Source organism: Ascaphus truei, unplaced genomic scaffold (assembly GCF_040206685.1).
Source record: "Ascaphus truei isolate aAscTru1 unplaced genomic scaffold, aAscTru1.hap1 HAP1_SCAFFOLD_1160, whole genome shotgun sequence".
Classification (NCBI taxonomy): Eukaryota; Metazoa; Chordata; class Amphibia; order Anura; family Ascaphidae; genus Ascaphus; species Ascaphus truei.
In genome coordinates this window covers 58385-72512 of record NW_027454029.1, presented here as the reverse complement: position 1 = coordinate 72512, position 14128 = coordinate 58385, and the positions used below count along the sequence as shown (strand labels likewise).

The following is a 14128-nucleotide window of genomic DNA, read 5'->3' as shown; positions in this document are numbered from 1 at the left end:
GGTTGACGTATCATTTCTCCAGCTTTTTATTATATTGTTTTTAAATAGATTATAATAATTTAGTTGAATAGATATTTATTTAGTTTAATAGATATTTATTTAGTTTAATAGATTATATTTCTAAGTTTAATAAGTTATATTTCTTAGTTTAATAAGTTATATTTCTTAGTTTAATAAGTTATATTTGTTAGTTTAATAAATTATATTTCTTAGTTTAATAAGTTATATTTGTTAGTTAATAGATTATATTTGTTAGCAGAGTAGATTATATTTACTAGTTTTTAAGTCTCCCCCTCAGTGCCCCATTAGGACCCGTGTGCATATTTCACATCTTTTCGGAGTCGCTTATTTTTTAGACCCTCGGAGCCGAAACCTAAAGGGGTCAGCTAAGAAAGTTCGGATCAAGAGGAGCCGCACAGCTTAAAGACAGAACATTTCCAAGGGAGATGGAGACAATTTGGGTAAGATCTGATTAAAGGACAACCTTTGAGGAAGGAAAGGGTGACGGGGGAGTCTAAGAGGGGGGTGAGAGAGCAAGGTGGTGTGTCAGATTGGGGCAGAGCAAGAGAACGCAAAAATGATGGGGATTTGCTGCACACCAAAAAAAAACAATAAGTAGTGACACTTTTACCGGTGCCCCTTAGTCTCAGGGAAGACCGGCATTTCGTCCAATGGATACAATATGATTGATGGGAAAGGGCACACGGATTTGAATAAAAAAAAGATAATTTATTGTGCCACAGACTACAATGTTTCGGCTGCTGGCCTTTCTTTGCTGGATTTAGTGGGTTTAGCCACTTTACCTGAGAAAGACCAGCAGGCCGAAATGTTAATGTCTACGGCAGTGCAAGAGAAAACAGGTTGGGGGGGGTGGGTTCTCGCAAAGTCGCCGACCCATGGGTGAGTGTCTCCGGTGGAAACTAGTCCTGGACCCCGGGAAAGCTATCTGTGGCCCATACAAGCTGAGTAACATGTACACTGGCGAGACACTTTATTCGAGCTCGGCTAGTCCCACGAATTCGGGTATACCTGGGTGTATTGAGGTTTGTGACTGTTTTCTGCCCGAGTGCATTGAGGTATTTTCCAGGCAGGGATTGAAGCATTTTATTCCCGCTGGCTGCAATACTGCACAGTATATATATATATATATATACTGCATTACAATTCATTAATTTATGCCATTTAGTAGACACGCGAAGCATTGCAGCCTATTAAATCCTAATCATTATCATTTAACAGATCAGCCGCCCGTCAGCCAGGCATGAACCCAGGCTGGGAAGGCAAACGCAACGGGGCTTGTCAGAGGTGAGGAGCGGCGCATTCCAGGTATCTGCCAGGTACATACTGGGTATTTGCTCGAATAAAGTGTGTCATTGCAGTAGAAAGGACACATGTATATTCAGAATGAGTTAGCATGGTATTTTGAGAGGCACCATAGCAGGTCAGTGCAAGTCAGTGCAGAGCACTGCAAGGTCAGTCAATATGAGGAAGGGTCCGATGGAGGAGTTGGAGGCTCCCAGAATATCTCTTAAAGCAGGGGTGCGCAAATCGAGGAGCACAACATTTTCTTGGGAGGAGGGGCTCGGCGCTTACAGAGGCCCCTCGCTCTTCCCCACAGCATTTAAATTAAATGCTGGAGATCGCACAGAAGGCCTCTGTAAGTTCCCTTTCCTTGTCTCCGGCGGCTTCTGGCGACAGCAACGTGGCAAAAAGAAAAGAAAAAAAGAAAAGAGGTTGGGGCGCTCCCTATTTGTATAGGCTTGTGATGTTGCCTGTGTGGTAGTGTGTAACCAAAGAAAGGGTAGTGTATACTTGCCCTTGTTGTTTTCTGCAGCTGGACCAGTAGAGAAGATAAAGCCCGGAATCTTCTTGTAGTTGCAGTGGAGGTGGAGGGTTGGTCAGCGCACGGGATTTTGCTCAAACGTAGAGATAAGAGGATAGGAAGATATGGAACACGGTATTAGTGTTTTAGTAATCGAACGGTACAATACAGCCAAAAGAACTTTGGAATTAAAAATGTATGAAAAATATATTTTTAAAATAGCTTAAAAATCTTTGGAATTAAAGAACCTTGGTAATTAAAAGTAAAAATATATAAAAAAATATATTTCTAAAATAGCTTAAAAATAGATTAGAAAATCCTTAAATAAAATCCTTAAATAAAATTTAAATGGAATTGTGTGTTTTTTTATGAACAGAAGCAGAATATGTGCTATATGTGGATGACTAACAGGGTGTGTTTACATAGCCTGTTGTTGGTCTGAGGTAAAAAGGGGATAATGGGGCTGGTTAGCAGAGTTTAATGTGCAGTCTTTCCTTCACGAAATGCTGCTAAAAACAATAACTTTCTCACCCTCCTGGTGGGGGCAGTACGTGAGTTGCTTCTCTCCCGGGGGCCCAAATAGGAAGAAAAGGGCCGAACTCAGTGAGTGAGCAAAATAGAATTTATTAGGTACAGAAAACAAAGTCAAAATAACACTCACAGTACAGCTTTAAAACAGCCCAGCATCAGCCTGATCGTCCGGTGATATTCCTCTCACCAGTACAGCTCCCGTGGTCGCGTCCGACGGCGGGACCGGAAGAGGAGGTCTTACCGGATGTCAGCAGGCTGGCTGGGTCCTTCAATCAATGGGCTCCGGCAGGGAACAACTAGTTTCGCAATAATGCTTCGTCAGGTTCCTGCCGGATGCCCTGTGTCTTCCCTCTTTATAGGCAAATACCTAATTGATGATTGGATTGGTCATCAATTGGTATTGGTACAATTAAATAATACAATGTAAAAACGACCTATATTGAGTGTTGGGTGTTGGACTAATGCCCAATAATATGAAAGACCAATAATGCTAAACTCTAAATACATACATAAATATGTTACAAGTAGTGACAATGTTATACACAGTAGATAATTATGCACACATGATCTCTATCAGTTCTATGAGACCTTCCCTCGCTCGAGGTGTAGGCAATTAGTAATCTACAGACATCTTTAAACAAATCTCTTAAAATTGGTAGCAGGTGCAGCACAATACATTGTGAAGTAAACCTCTAAGTAATTCCTTCAGCAAATTAATTTCATACCTAAAGTGGCGGACGACGAGGCATACGACAAAGCGGACGTCAAGTGGAACAATGAGGTGGGCTACAAGGCGGCCGATGACGCAGACGTGGTGTACGATGACCAAGGAGCATACGACAGGTGTGGCCGGATCTGCTGCTTCACCTTTTTTAGGCGGAGGAGAAGACCCCGGGAGCAGGTAGGAGAATACGAGAGGTGCGGACAGATCTGCTGCTTCACCTTTTTTAGGCGGAGAAGAAGCCAGGAGCAGGTAGCAGAGGAGCCAGGGCGTAGATACAGGGGTATTCTAGGGGCCCTGAGAAGTTGGTTTGACCGCAGGAGAGGCAGATAAGATCAGGAAGGCTGCGGGAGGGGCAGGTACTAGAGGGAGATAGGGATATTGGGCGTGAGAGGGTGAGAGAGAACAAGGAGCAGGGCTGGAGCACGGGTTTCATGCGCCCGAGGCGAAACTTAAAATTTGTGCCCCAGTTGTATAAAAAATAATAAGATAAATAAAATAATAAAATAAACAGTGGCGTAGCTATCGGGGCTGCAGGGGGTGCGACCGCACCCCAGCGCGACCGCACCCCAGCGCGACGCAAAATAAAAATAAAAGGGCGCCAAAATACTGGATAAAAAAAAGAATAATAATTTAAAAAAAAAGATAAATAAATAAAATAATAAGAGGAAAAAATAATGATTATTAATGCGCCCCTAGGAGCTCTGCACGCTAGGCGACCGCCTAATGGCCGGCCGGCCCTGCGAGGTATGCGGGAGGAAAAGGGGTGAATGGGATAGATATGCAGGGGGATGGGGGAGCAGGTGAGTTATACACAGGGGCACAAGGGCCCCGTCACCCGCATCTCTATATACTGAGTGTGCCCCTGTGTATAACAACGCTGATCTGTGCTGCTCCATCTGATCTCACTGTGCAGTGATCCAGAGACCACCCAATCGCCATTTAATGGGGTCAGGAAGGAATTTTTTCCCCCCATTGCACAGCAAGGGTTATGTTTCGCCTTCCTCTGGATCACAGCAACAAACTGCCCTTTGTGCATGAATTATCAGTGAGATCTTTATACACCCTGCATTGGTCTTCACCCCTTTGCTGCCGGAGGGGCCTGTAATGCATTGCTCTGCGTGTTACTATATCGCTCTGCAATGTGCTGCAGGCCCCTCCCAGCAAAGAGATTAATTATTTCAATAAAATACTCTCTTTAATCAAACCTATGTGTAGTGTCTTTTCTATCTGTTGTATCTATTGCTAACAGCTCAGTGATTCTTCCCCAGGACGCTGCACTAGTGTCACGCTGCCAAGCCCGGGTGTGAGGGAGATTTATAGGGTCACATATACAGTACACTTCTGCCAAAACACGAGTGCAAACAGGAAGCCCCTCTGATCTCATATCTTTTATTACACAAAACGGTATCTAATAAAGTAAAAATAACATACATGGGATTCTGCTACAAATATCTCTCTAATTACAAACCAATTAGCAAATCATTCAGATTAGAGTCGAGCGAAAAGAAAGGGTTAAGTACTGCACCGACACACTTTATTCGAGCAAATACCCAGTATGTACCTGGCAGATACCTGGAATGCGCCGCTCCTCACCTCTGACAAGCCCCGTTGTGTTTGCCTTCCCAGCCTGGGTTCATGCCTGGCTGACGGGCGGCTGATCTGTTAAATGATAATGATTAGGATTTAATAGGCTGCAATGCTTCGCGTGTCTACCAGATGGCATAAATTCATGAATTGTAATGCAGTATATATATATATATATACTGTGCAGTATTGCAGCAAGCGGGAATAAAATGCTTCAATCCCTGCCTGGAAAATACCTCAATGCACTCGGGCAGAAAACAGTCACAAACCTCAATACACCCGGGTATACCCGAATTCGTGGGACTAGCCGAGCTCGAATAAAGTGTGTCGCCAGTGTACAGTATATGCAGTGTAGGCTGTTCTGCAGCATTACATGCAGGGAACAACGTTTAGGGGATATAAGTAATGCTGATCTCAGAGCTGACCGGCTGACCTGCTCTACCGGCTGACCTGCTCTACCGGCTGACCGGCTTCCCTTCTTTCAGCTAAATGACCTGAATTGTGGCCCCTGTATCTCCCAATTAAACGTTTTATTGGCGTATTCTTGTTTGACTCGTTCTATACAGACATTTTCTATATATTCATTGTGGGATTTGATAACATCTGTAAGATCTCTCAGAATATCACATTCTGTACGTTTGTGCTGAAGATTTTTCCATTCTCAATTTACTTAATATTAGTTTTTGGCATCAATTATTTATATCGAGTCCAAAATACCTTTATACAGAATGCTGTTCCCTTTAGCCCACAAATGCTGCTTCATTAAAGCCCATGGGTGGCACTTCATGCATTCTCAAACTTTTAGGCAACATCCCTAATTTCCAAAAGTGGGATTAAATCTGTGCATATTTAAATGGTTAATTTTCTTACTCAGACTACTAAATCCCTCCCCAAATATATCCGTTTCACATAAAAGTGTGTGCGCTTCTCCTTCCGTCTAACTGGCACGTCGTCCTTACGGGCGCCACTCCGTGTAACTCCACGCTGCCCTCCAGTGGCAAAAGAAATAAGATACATTTACTATACTCGTCTGGCAGCTGCTCCCGTATAAGGTGGGTAACTCTGTATTAGGGGTCTTGGTAGACTATATTTTATACTTATGTCGGATAGATGAGGAATTAATATTCCTAACAGGTTATTGTGAGAGGCCTTAGATCTTATCCTATATGCACGCAGCCCTCGCCTCTCTGACCTTGAACACATACTTCAATCTGATTTTTTGAGACTTGAAACTGGATTTCTTAAAACAAACTGATTTTAAACACTGATAAGACTATAACAATGGTATTTGGGACCAGAGCTAAATTGTTAAAGCTGCCAATGACAGAGCTTCAGATAAAAACCAGCTCTAATACCATCCTAGCCCCTGTTACTGGTTTGAAATATCTGGGCATATAATTCAACTCCCATTTAATATTTGGGTTGCACATTGATACCCTGACATCCAAATCCTATGCCAAACTAGGTGTACTTTACAGGAACAAATCCTCCCTAAGGCCCTCATGCAGTAATCGCCTACAGCGATTCAGTAAGCCCAGAGAAGCTGGCGATTTGAGCAAAAATAACCGTTTTTTTTTTGCCGGAAAATAAATAAATAAATAAAAATCGGCAGACGCGCGGTGATAAGCCACTTTTCGGCACTGATCGCCAGTTTTTCAAACACGCTCAATTCTATAAGCCCTGATCAGCTTATTGCGGCTGATCGCCACTTTAATATTGCTGTTTCTTCTCCAAATTGTCCAGCCACAAAAGTTGGAAAGAAGGTGGGGTGAAGCTGCGATGAAAATAAAATGCATGTGTCCCAGAGCTGATATCCATTAATATCAGCACCAGAGACCCCCGGCATGAATCCCATGCATAAAAAATGCATTTACAGGCAACTTCATTACCGCCAAGGCAATGAAGGGGTTATATACCCGTGCCAGGCTTATTGCGGGTAGCGGGGGTGGGTGAAGGTGGTATTTGGCCCTGGGTGGGTGTTTAGGCCTTGCCAGGGGGTTGCGGGATGACTTAACCTCTTCTTTAACTTAGCGGTTAATACCGCTAAGGTAATGAAGGGGTTAACCCCTCCCGCTACCCCCCCATTCGGTAGGCCTAAACACCCATCCTTTTGGCCAATACACCCCCCGTTCACCCACCCCCGCTACCCACAATAAACAAAAATACACATAACAGCCCCACTGGCCACCTCCTAGGTCCCTAATAAACCATTACAATATTCATAAAACCATTATTTTGTTTACACCCAGGATTATTACATGGGATTAGGGCTATGTTATTCAGTGAGGGGTTGTATGTTTGTATTCGTAGGGACAGGCAAGGCCGGAGCCAGATGGGGTTCTCCTGACTCTGTCCTCCCTGTCTCCTGACCCTTCCTGTAGCCGGACAAAGAAGAAGAAGCAGGCACACGGTCTTACTCAAAGGAGGTTTAATATGCCATAAAGTCCAACGTTTAGGCAGTCAAGGTGAAGGCTACAAACACAAGAAACAGTCACAATATAGACCACCCCCCTGATACTCACCCCTCCCCGCTCTGCCACATAACCAGGATGTTGACGCCCACCTGATGACGTCAGAGCTACCATATGGCGCCACCTAGTGACGTCAGACGTCTAGGTCTAAATCCCTGGCAATATAGCATAGAGCTGTCTTGGAGGACTGCAGCCACAGCCACACCTCTCCCCAGACTGAACACTCCCCCATGATGACGTCAGCGTGACCTGGCAGTCAGGGGGGGGTAAGGGGGGGGGCAGGCGTTCACCAATCAAGACTGTACTCACAGGGCTGGACAAAGATGTATCCGTCGCCATGGGATCAGTGTCAGAGCAGGGAGGAGTGAGACACTCCTATAAATCACCCTGAAAGTGTAAATAAACCACACACCAAAATATTAATAAAGCATATGTTCACAAAACTAATACAGCAATATACTATTAAAACATGTGACTGTATACTGCTGATGACATCAGTATAATCCTGCAAAGTTACAGTGAAATTCCACATAAGAATATGCAGTACATCAGTATTTAGAATATACTAGTGTGTATACCTAGGTCAGAAATGGGTACACACAACCAGGGGGGGGGAAGGGGGAGGGAGGGAGGGGAAGGGGGAGGGAGGGAGGGGAAGGGGGAGGGAGGGAGGGGAAGGGGGAGGGAGGGGAAAAAAAGAAGGGAAAAAAAAACACACAAAAAGGATAATCTTCCCAATTGGTAAGTGCAGAGTCCATGGATGGTGCAAGATCAAATATGCCTGTAGAAAGACAAAAAATTACCTTCTATTAAGGAAGCATTTTAAATTCTGTTGCTCATTAAGACCCATACCGTTGCTGGTATTTAAAGCATGTATCCAGAATGCTTCACGTCTCAATAACAAAGTCTCCCTATCTGGAGTGCCTTGTCTAGGTGCTACTGTCTCAATACCCATGATGCGTAAAGAGGCAACATTATGATTGTGTTCCACACAGTGTTGCACAAGAATAGAGGGATCCGTACCTTTTCGAATTACACTTTTATGTTCAATGAACCTTGTTTTTAACATTCTTATGGTCTTACCCACATAAAGAAGACCACATGGACACTTTATTACGTACACTACATATTCAGATCTACATGTGATTCTATTTTTGATTTTTATGATCCTCCCGCTTTGGGGGTGACTGAATAGACTACCGGTAGTCAGACTGTTACAGACCGAGCAGCTCATGCATCTAAAGTTACCCGGTCTGCCACCCTCCAGAAAATGAGTTCTGTAGTTACCCTCATTATCTGCATGTATAAGGCTATCCGCCAGATTTCTCCCTCTTTTGAATGCCACCATTGGTGGTACACAGCAACTTTCAGATAATATATCATCATTTTGCAGAATATGCCAGTGTTTAAGAATGGTAGATTTAATAAAACCACCAGCTTGACTGTATATAGTGGTAAATACAAGCCCGTCCTCCTTCTTATTTTTGGTAGCACTTACCTCTTTATCCAGTGCCCGGTCTAACACAGCAGGAGGATATACGCAGGAAGATATCCCCTAGCCAGGAATCTACCACGTAGTTCTCCAATAGCTGGTTCAATATGATCCTTCCTGCTCGTGATTTTGCAGACCTGGACTTTCTGTGAAAAAGGTAATGCATCAATAAGAGAAGGAGGATGATGGCTATCTGCCCTTAAAATTGCATTTCTGTCTGTATCCTTTCTAAAAAGATCAGTATGTAACTCCCCATTAGTCTGTGTAATGAGGACATCTAAAAAAGAGAGTTGCTGTGTACTCCATGTATTAGTGAGGAGGACCGGTGAATGGAGACCATTAAGATACTCAAAAAAAGATAACAGCTGATCCTCCGTACCTGTCCATATGAAAAACATCATCAATATATTTGTAATAGCTTTTAATATGCACTAAAAAGTCTGATTTGTAGATGTACTGCTCTTCGAAATGTGTCATGTATATGTTGGCGTAAGCAGGGGCATATTACTGCCCATTGCTCTCCCCTTAATCTGCAGGAAGAAATCACTCTCAAATCTAAAATAATTTTTATAGAGAATGAAATGTAAAATGAGCATAATGTATTCAATTGGAACAGTATCACTATAATGGCGAATGAGGGTGGCCTTGATTATCTCAAGACCTTCAACATGGGGGATTATTGTATAAAGGCTAGACACATCTAAACTAACCAGAATATGATTAGTCCCATCACCAGGTGAGTTTTTTAATTTGTCAAGGAAATCAAACATGTCTTTGATGTATGAGTTGGCTGTCTGTGCTATAGGTTGTAGAAATGTGTCTACAAATTTTGCAAGGGGTTGATTTAATGAATTAATAGCAGCTATAATAGGCCGCCCCGGGGGATTGTTTAAATTCTTGTGTATTTTGGGCAAGGTATAGAAAATAGGGCATTTAGGATGCAACATAGTTAGAAACTCAGATTCAGGCTCTGTTATCCACCGGTTATTAACCCCCATTTGGATAATTTCCTTAATTTCTCTCGCATAGTTAAAGGTAGGGTCCCTATCCAATTTAATGTAGCAGTTAATGTCACTCAGTTGTCTGATGGTTTCAGCCTTATAATCTGAGTAATTCTGCACTACTAGGGCACCCCCCTTGTCCGCACGCTTAATAATAATCTCATTATTATTAGTCAACATTTTTAATGCTTCCTTTTCCTGAACAGACATATTGTATGTAGCCCTATGTTTGTTTGTTTTTGTACCTTGCAATGTCCCCCTTAACCAGTTGTATATATGTGCTGACTGATTGATTTTTAAATGGCGGGACAAAAGTGGATTTGAGCTTACACATTTTGGTACCTTGATAAGAAGCCGAATTATCTGTCCCTTGCTGGTCAGTGGCCAAATTAACTGTCCCTTGTTGTTCATAGGAGGATTACCTGTCCCTGGTTGGATATTGGAATGCACCGATTCTGTAGACCTGTTAGAAAAAAATGATTTAAGGTTTAATACACGTTCGAATTTAAAAATAGGTCAACCTCCAAATCAAAATCATTAAACAATGTAGTAGGTACATATGAGGGCCCCCTAGCTAAGACAGACATTTCACATTGATTAAGAGTGTAATCAGACAGATTAACAACCAAGGTGTCCATACTCATTTCTGCTCCGTTGTACGTAGGGGATAGGGTGATCTTCCCTTTCCCCTGGCCCCCGCGTCTAATTTTCCTTTTCCTTTCTCCTTGTCCTTGGATTGGCCTAAAAAAGAGGCCGGACTTTGGCCTCTCTGACGTTCTGTTGAGGAATGGGCTTCAGAGTCACTGGTGTGGACTTCTTGGACTCCCTGGGGTGCTCTCCCTCTTTTGTTCTTGCGTTGTTTGGGGTCTTGCTTCAGCCACGGGTATACTCTTCCATCTTTATAGTCATTAACAACTTTTTTGAATTTCAACTTCTTAAAGTGAATAAGATCACTTTTAATTTTTTTCCAGCTTGGTCTTAAGACTATCCAATGATTGTACAACGTCCGTACCAGGGCTAGACTGTTCAATGAGGATTTCCACTTTGAGTATATCCTTCCTTGTGTGGCTAAGTTGTTCCCCCACCTCCTCAATAACCAAAATATTCAAGTCCAAAGAGGCCCTATTAAAGCTGCAGTTCAGTCTTTTTTTTTTTAAATTTTTTTTTTTACTTCAATAGTTTCATGTGTGCAATCTCTAATTACCTAAAGAACTGTATAGCTGCAGGTCAATTCGTTCTCCATGTATTGATAGGCGAAATTTGGTGACATAATTAGTGAAGGGATCTGTTTTTCTTCTGCTTCTGTCTCTCAGTGGAAGCTCATGAATATTCATGAGCACTCCTGCATTGACATGTGCTAGAGGGAGGGCAGGGCTGACAAAGGGGTGTGCCAGGGCTTATGACAGGACATGAAGGGGCAGTGCCTTAGCAAATGGCTGTTAAAATAGAATACAAGAAAATTGGTCTTTCAAAGTTGTTTTTTTAAAAACAGAAAATGCTAAAAGTATTTTTTCTTACTACAGAACTGATTTATTAAAAAAAACACACATGCAGGCTATTGACTGAACTGCAGCTTTAAAGCATTGTCCTGCATACAGATCAGAGGCGAAGAATGGATATGGATACCCGATGTGAAGCTGGAAATAAGACAGAGAAGAATACCGAAAAGACCGTTTCGAGTGATGAAATAGCCGTCACTGTGTAACTCTTCCAATTACCTGCAACTTCATGCAAAGAAATAGCAATGCTTGTTTTTAACGTGTTTGCGCCAAGGGGGAATTCAACTGCTGAGAGGTTAAGGGAGTTACTCACCAAACTCAGCGACGCTTCTGTGTCTCTGTGATAACTCCCCCAGGACATGCCTTGAAACCAGAGGTAACTCAATGTATTTTTGTCAAATAGAAACTTGACCTCGGTGACTGTGAGACCCCCTCTCCTTCCCCCCCTTCCCTTGGCTTCCCAAACCCCACCATAACCAATACATAAATAACCACAAACACGAGGTCTGGCGGCCGCTGCTTTTTCGTAAAACTTCAATTAACCTAATTAGTGCCAACCCCCTGCCAGAGTGCTCGCTCATTGGGTAAAGGCCAAAGGTACCCGATCCAATGGCCCGTAACTCCCCCCTAGCCGGGCCCCGCCTGTCTGGCGAGAATGGGCCCAGGAACGCACGTGTAAATGAGCCGCGCCCACTCGCCACTCCCAGCCACCTTTTATTTTATTTCTGTTATTCATTTTCATTGTTTATTTATTCTTTTTTTTCTTTTAAACACGTACAACCAACATATTTACCAGTATTCACAATAAAGGGCAGGGTGGGCGGGACTCCCATGGCAGGGCGTAGACTGACCCCGCGCCTCTGTCTAATTCTAACCTCCCTGGCCCTTCCCCCGGCTGTGTCATGTCACTGCCAGAGGGGGGGGGGGTAAGGCCAAGGGGGACGTAGTCCACACTCACAGGTAAGGGAGAGCCTAGTGCCTCTGGTCATAGCGCCCGGTCACCGAGGGCTCAAGGCTACTTTTCTGGGTTATTTTGAAACGAGCTACACTGGGGAATATTTAGGGGTCTCCCCAAACAAAGAGAGAACATTTAAGGGTCTCTCCAGACACAGAGAACCCCACACACTTAGATCTGAGGTTTGTGCCCCTATTAGGCCTGGGCCTATTAGTGTAAGGAATCCACTCCACGGTTTACTGGTTGCCTTACCTTGCAGACCGGTGCAGTTCTGGAACAGCTCTCCTGAGGTTTGCTGCAGCCTGGATTCACTCACCAAAGCAATACACACTCCCTCTGGTATCTACTGCAGCTGTGCAGCCTTTCACTGCAACTTATACTTGCATTCACTTATTAGGAGCAGTACCTTCACACCCCCGCCGGGGATTGGCCCGCTGGCCTTTAAGTACTGTCTTCCCATAATGCTCCCTGCCAAGCATAGTCCTAACTGGATGTCACTACCTGTTCTGCCACAAGCTCTCGCTTGTTCTCCTATGCTGATACCAGGTTCCGTCCTGCGTCCTTCAGCTTCCTGTTCTCCTGTGCTGAGGCAGAGGTTTCATCCCTGCGTCCTTCAGCCTCCAGGATTCCTGCACTGAAGCGGATGTTTCGTCCCTGCGTTCTTCAGTCTCCTGGATCCCTGCACTGAAGCGGATGTTTCGTCCCTGCTTCCGTCAGTCTCCTGGATTCCTGCTCTGAAGCGGAGGTTTCCCTGTGTATCTCCAGCTTCCTGGTTCCTGGGGCCTACTCTTTCCCTAATCTAGAGAGGCCGTGTCCTGGTTCCTGCGCTGAAACAGAGGATTCCCCAGTCCGCTCAGGACTCTTGCGCTGTGCACTGGTTTACCCGTGCAGCTAGGCGGTGTGCTACGCTGGTCTGCTTACCATCTCCTGTGACCAGCACCATGGGCCATGGTCGTCGCACGCGCAGAGGCCAACCCCGCGCTCCTAAGCTGAAGCGGGGCTCTCCTGACTACATGTTGCCGAACTATTGCTTGAACAATGTTTACACAAAGGAAGATAGAATGGCCTAAAAAGGTCAAATTGTGCACCTTGCACTACACCAATGGAGATATGGGGAACCAATAAATTGTGAATGTGTGGTGACGGAACAAAAACTGCAATAAGAGTGCGGAGGTGGTGCTGGCAGGGATGGGGTTAATGATAAGCAAAGAAAAGAAAGAAAGCTCCCTAATAGCCGCACAAGAGAACACCTATACCTATGTTAAAAATTACTATTTATTAATAAATGATTAAAATATATTTATTGCAGCAAAAAGCTAACGTGAACCAAAGTGATTAAAATAAATTAAAAAACGGAGGAGGTAAATGTATGCCTAATTCAAACTAACATTGTATGCTAGGAATAACTATTCCCCGTTGGTCTGGTACATATGTGTGTGTATATATCCGTATACTAGCATTAGCTGGCTCAACAAATATATTATTCTGAGCACACACACTACATTAAGCTATACTCTCCAGTTAGGTGTAGTCCTCAAACTATATAGAACTGTATTGGTATAACTACCACTGTTAGTATAATTATATAGCAGTGGGACATTCTAAAATAGTTATTCCTAGCATACACTGTTAGTTTGAATTAGGCATACAGTTACCTCCTCCGTTTTTTAATTTATTTTAATCACTTTGGTTCACGTTAGCTTTTTGCTGCAATAAATATATTTTAATCATTTATTAATAAACTAGCTGAGAGACCCGGCGTTGCCCGGGATGTAAATGCGTAATAGGTCGTATTATTTATAAATCGTGGAACAATAGGTGACTATTTGTTGTAAAGGTTGGATAATAATGTTGAAAAGAAAGATGGAAGAAAATGTAATACGATGTTGTATAAAAATGGTTTATTGTAAACACACCACAGTACAATGTATATTTTGGTGACATAAGTGATGTAAAAATGTGAGGCGTGTGTCCTGCTAGGGTGTGAGGCGGCGGGTGTGTGGCGAGTGCGGGTGACAGCTGGTCAGCTGGTCAGTGATATTGTTGCGT

At 43.5% G+C, this 14128-nt stretch overlaps 1 long non-coding RNA gene across 1 annotated transcript; it reads right to left on the bottom strand.

The window, feature by feature from the left end:
• Window positions 1-7178: 7178 nt before the first annotated feature.
• On the bottom strand, window positions 7179-10083 carry LOC142475320 (uncharacterized). Its single transcript, XR_012790879.1, has 3 exons — window positions 9968-10083; window positions 8631-8770; window positions 7179-7519 (listed from the first exon to the last, which is right to left on the bottom strand). It is a non-coding gene; the product is annotated as an uncharacterized LOC142475320 (long non-coding RNA).
• Window positions 10084-14128: the final 4045 nt, after the last annotated feature.